This window comes from Melozone crissalis, unplaced genomic scaffold, assembly GCF_028551555.1.
Source record: "Melozone crissalis strain CALT ecotype California unplaced genomic scaffold, PUWL_Pcris_2 ptg000013l_1, whole genome shotgun sequence".
Classification (NCBI taxonomy): Eukaryota; Metazoa; Chordata; class Aves; order Passeriformes; family Passerellidae; genus Melozone; species Melozone crissalis.
In genome coordinates this window covers 9,710,357-9,716,356 of record NW_026535791.1, presented here as the reverse complement: position 1 = coordinate 9,716,356, position 6,000 = coordinate 9,710,357, and positions in this window count along the sequence as shown.

The window sequence follows — 6,000 nt, the reverse complement described above, 5'->3', positions numbered from 1 at the left end:
AAAAGAGAAAAGAAGGACTTACAAACCCGCTGGAATGGAGATAGCATCAAAGGAATTGCAATTGGAGGAGAAAAAAACAAACTTTGGGAAGTTTGGGGACTAGAAGTAAATGGCCCAGGATTATATCAGGTGCAGTGCAAAGGACCAAACTATGCCAAAATTCAGCTCACAGATGTTTCTAAATCAGGGGGAAAAGGCAAAAAGGAAGACACAACCCAGGGGGAAGATAGGAGGGACATGGCATGGATACATAAAAAAACTACAAAAAAAAGAAAAAAATCCTTCCCAAAGTCAAAGCCATCAAAAGGCATGGCAGGCCATCAGGTGCAGGGACATGCACCAAAGATTCCTCTCTTGGTCCCCATTGAAATCGCAAGATTCCTTTTCCCTTCCCGAAAGGAAATTTCATTTCCTTTTGGGAAGGGAAAAGGAATCTTGCCAACCCCAAAAGAAAGGCTTACAAACACTCTGGAAAGGAGATAGGATCAAATGAAATGCAATGGCAAAATACCAGAAAATGGGGGCTTTTAGTGTCTTCAAAAAATAGGCTGTGAGGAAATGAGCTGCATTGCAAAGGACCAAAACTCAGCTCACAGATGTTGCAAAAGCAGGGGAAAAAGTCAAGGAGGAAGACACAACTTGGAGGGGAAGAGATGAGGGACATGGCATGGGTAGCAAAAAGAAAAAAGAAAAAAAAAAAAAGACAAAAATCCTTCCCCAAGTCAAAGCCATCAAAATGAGGGCAGGCCATATGCCATCAAGTGCAGGCACATGCAGCAACGTTTGCCCAAAATGGATCCCCACTGAAGGCCAAAAGAGAAAAGAAGGACTTACAAACCCGCTGGAATGGAGATAGCATCAAAGGAATTGCAATTGGAGGAGAAAAAAACAAACTTTGGGAAGTTTGGGGACTAGAAGTAAATGGCCCGGGATTATATCAGGTGCAGTGCAAAGGACCAAACTATGCCAAAATTAAGCTCACAGATGTTTCTAAATCAGGGGGAAAAGGCAAAAAGGAAGACACAACCCAGGGGGAAGATAGGAGGGACATGGCATGGATACATAAAAAAACTACAAAAAAAAGAAAAAAATCCTTCCCAAAGTCAAAGCCATCAAAAGGCATGGCAGGCCATCAGGTGCAGGGACATGCACCAAAGATTCGTCCATTGGTCCCCATTGAAATCGCAAGATTCCTTTTCCCTTCCCGAAAGGAAATGAAATTTCCTTTTGGGAAGGGAAAAGGAATCTTGCCAACCCCAAAAGAAAGGCTTACAAACACTTTGGAAAGGAGATAGGATCAAATGAAATGCAATGGCAAAATACCAGAAAATGGGGGCTTTTAGTGTCTTCAAAAAATAGGCTGTGAGGAAATGAGCTGCATTGCAAAGGACCAAAACTCAGCTCACAGATGTTGCAAAAGCAGGAGAAAAAGTCAAGGAGGAAGACACAACTTGGAGGGGAAGAGATGAGGGACATGGCATGGGTAGCAAAAAGAAAAAAGAAAAAAAAAAAAAGACAAAAATCCTTCCCCAAGTCAAATCCATCAAAATGAGGGCAGGCCATATGCCATCAAGTGCAGGCACATGCAGCAACGTTTGCCCAAAATGGATCCCCACTGAAGGCCAAAAGAGAAAAGAAGGACTTACAAACCCGCTGGAATGGAGATAGCATCAAAGGAATTGCAATTGGAGGAGAAAAAAACAAAATTTGGGAAGTTTGGGGACTAGAAGTAAATGGCCCGGGATTATATCAGGTGCAGTGCAAAGGACCAAACTATGCCAAAATTAAGCTCACAGATGTTTCTAAATCAGGGGGAAAAGGCAAAAAGGAAGACACAACCCAGGGGGAAGATATGAGGGACATGGCATGGATACATAAAAAAACTATACAAAAAAAAAGAAAAAAATCCTTCCCAAAGTCAAAGCCATCAAAAGGCATGGCAGGCCATCAGGTGCAGGGACATGCACCAAAGATTCGTCCATTGGTCCCCATTGAAATCGCAAGATTCCTTTTCCCTTCCCGAAAGGAAATGAAATTTCCTTTCGGGAAGGGAAAAGGAATCTTGCGAACCCCAAAAAAAAGGCTTACAAACACTCTGGAAAGGAGATAGGATCAAATGAAATGCAATGGCAAAATACCAGAAAATGGGGGCTTTTAGTGTCTTCAAAAAATAGGCTGTGAGGAAATGAGCTGCATTGCAAAGGACCAAAACTGAGCTCACAGATGTTGCAAAAGCAGGGGAAAAATTCAACGAGGAAGACACCACTTGGAGGGGAAGAGATGAGGGACATGGCATGGGTAGCAAAAAAAAAACGAAAAGAAAATAAAGACAAAAATCCTTCCCCAAGCCAAAGCCATCAAAATGAGGGCAGGCCATATGCCATCAAGTGCAGGCACATGCAGCAACGCTTGCCCAAAATGGATCCCCACTGAAGGCCAAAAGAGAAAAGAAGGACTTACAAACCCGCTGGAATGGAGATAGCATCAAAGGAATTGCAATTGGAGGAGAAAAAAACAAACTTTGGGAAGTTTGGGGACTAGAAGTAAATGGCCCGGGATTATATCAGGTGCAGTGCAAAGGACCAAACTATGCCAAAATTCAGCTCACAGATGTTTCTAAATCAGGGGGAAAAGGCAAAAAGGAAGACACAACCCAGGGGGAAGATATGAGGGACATGGCATGGATACATAAAAAAAATATACAAAAAAAAGAAAAAAATCCTTCCCAAAGTCAAAGCCATCAAAAGGCATGGCAGGCCATCAGGTGCAGGGACATGCACCAAAGATTCCTCTCTTGGTCCCCATTGAAATCGCAAGATTCCTTTTCCCTTCCCGAAAGGAAATGAAATTTCCTTTCGGGAAGGGAAAAGGAATCCTGCGAACCCCAAAAAAAAGGCTTACAAACACTCTGGAAAGGAGATAGGATCAAATGAAATGCAATGGCAAAAAACCAGAAAATGGGGGCTTTTAGTGTCTTCAAATAATAGGCTGTGAGGAAATGAGCTGCATTGCAGAGGACCAAAACTGAGCTCACAGATGTTGCAAAAGCAGGGGAAAAATTCAACGAGGAAGACACAACTGGGAGGGGAAGAGATGAGGGACATGGCATGGGTAGCAAAAACAAAAACGAAAAGAATATAAAGACAAAAATCCTTCCCCAAGCCAAAGCCATCAAAATGAGGGCAGGCCATATGCCATCAAGTGCAGGCACATGCAGCAACGCTTGCCCAAAATGGATCCCCACTGAAGGCCAAAAGAGAAAAGAAGGACTTACAAACCCGCTGGAATGGAGATAGCATCAAAGGAATTGCAATTGGAGGAGAAAAAAACAAACTTTGGGAAGTTTGGGGACTAGAAGTAAATGGCCCAGGATTATATCAGGTGCAGTGCAAAGGACCAAACTATGCCAAAATTCAGCTCACAGATGTTTCTAAATCAGGGGGAAAAGGCAAAAAGGAAGACACAACCCAGGGGGAAGATAGGAGGGACATGGCATGGATACATAAAAAAACTACAAAAAAAAGAAAAAAATCCTTCCCAAAGTCAAAGCCATCAAAAGGCATGGCAGGCCATCAGGTGCAGGGACATGCACCAAAGATTCCTCTCTTGGTCCCCATTGAAATCGCAAGATTCCTTTTCCCTTCCCGAAAGGAAATTTCATTTCCTTTTGGGAAGGGAAAAGGAATCTTGCCAACCCCAAAAGAAAGGCTTACAAACACTCTGGAAAGGAGATAGGATCAAATGAAATGCAATGGCAAAATACCAGAAAATGGGGGCTTTTAGTGTCTTCAAAAAATAGGCTGTGAGGAAATGAGCTGCATTGCAAAGGACCAAAACTCAGCTCACAGATGTTGCAAAAGCAGGGGAAAAAGTCAAGGAGGAAGACACAACTTGGAGGGGAAGAGATGAGGGACATGGCATGGGTAGCAAAAAGAAAAAAGAAAAAAAAAAAAAGACAAAAATCCTTCCCCAAGTCAAAGCCATCAAAATGAGGGCAGGCCATATGCCATCAAGTGCAGGCACATGCAGCAACGTTTGCCCAAAATGGATCCCCACTGAAGGCCAAAAGAGAAAAGAAGGACTTACAAACCCGCTGGAATGGAGATAGCATCAAAGGAATTGCAATTGGAGGAGAAAAAAACAAACTTTGGGAAGTTTGGGGACTAGAAGTAAATGGCCCGGGATTATATCAGGTGCAGTGCAAAGGACCAAACTATGCCAAAATTAAGCTCACAGATGTTTCTAAATCAGGGGGAAAAGGCAAAAAGGAAGACACAACCCAGGGGGAAGATAGGAGGGACATGGCATGGATACATAAAAAAACTACAAAAAAAAGAAAAAAATCCTTCCCAAAGTCAAAGCCATCAAAAGGCATGGCAGGCCATCAGGTGCAGGGACATGCACCAAAGATTCGTCCATTGGTCCCCATTGAAATCGCAAGATTCCTTTTCCCTTCCCGAAAGGAAATGAAATTTCCTTTTGGGAAGGGAAAAGGAATCTTGCCAACCCCAAAAGAAAGGCTTACAAACACTTTGGAAAGGAGATAGGATCAAATGAAATGCAATGGCAAAATACCAGAAAATGGGGGCTTTTAGTGTCTTCAAAAAATAGGCTGTGAGGAAATGAGCTGCATTGCAAAGGACCAAAACTCAGCTCACAGATGTTGCAAAAGCAGGAGAAAAAGTCAAGGAGGAAGACACAACTTGGAGGGGAAGAGATGAGGGACATGGCATGGGTAGCAAAAAGAAAAAAGAAAAAAAAAAAAAGACAAAAATCCTTCCCCAAGTCAAAGCCATCAAAATGAGGGCAGGCCATATGCCATCAAGTGCAGGCACATGCAGCAACGTTTGCCCAAAATGGATCCCCACTGAAGGCCAAAAGAGAAAAGAAGGACTTACAAACCCGCTGGAATGGAGATAGCATCAAAGGAATCGCAATTGGAGGAGAAAAAAACAAAATTTGGGAAGTTTGGGGACTAGAAGTAAATGGCCCGGGATTATATCAGGTGCAGTGCAAAAGACCAAACTATGCCAAAGTTAAGCTCACAGATGTTTCTAAATCAGGGGGAAAAGGCAAAAACGAAGACACAACCCAGGGGGAAAATATGAGGGACATGGCATGGATACATAAAAAAATACAAAAAAAAGAAAAAAATCCTTCCCAAAGTCAAAGCCATCAAAAGGCATGGCAGGCCATCAGGTGCAGGGACATGCACCAAAGATTCCTCTATTGGTCCCCATTAAAATCGCAAGATTCCTTTTCCCTTCCCGAAAGGATATTTCATTTCCTTTTGGGAAGGGAAAAGGAACCTTGCGAACCCAAAAGAAAGGCTTACAAACACTCTGGAAAGGAGATAAGATCAAATGAAATGCAATGGCAAAAAACCAGAAAATGGGGGCTTTTAGTGTCTTCAAAAAATAGGCTGTGAGAAAATGAGCTGCATTGCAAAGGACCAAAACTGAGCTCACAGATGTTGCAAAAGCAGGGGAAAAAGTCAAGGAGGAAGACACAACTTGGAGGGGAAGACATGAGGGACATGGCATGGGTAGCAAAAACAAAAAAGAAAAAAAAATATACAAAAATCATTCCCCACGTCAAAGCCAACAAAATGAGGGCAGGCCATATGCCATCAAGTGCAGGCACATGCAGCAACGCTTGCCCAAAATGGATCCCCACTGAAGGTCAAAAGAGAAAAGAAGGACTTACAAACCCGCTGGAATGGAGATAGCATCAAAGGAATTGCAATTGGAGGAGAAAAAAACAAACTTTGGGAAGTTTGGGGACTAGAAGTAAATGGCCCGGGATTATATCAGGTGCAGTGCAAAGGACCAAACTATGCCAAAATTAAGCTCACAGATGTTTCTAAATCAGGGGGAAAAGGCAAAAAGGAAGACACTACCCAGGGGGAAGATATGAGGGACATGGCATGGATACATAAAAAAAATATACAAAAAAAAAGAAAAAAATCCTTCCCCAAGTCAAAGCCATCAAAATGAGGGC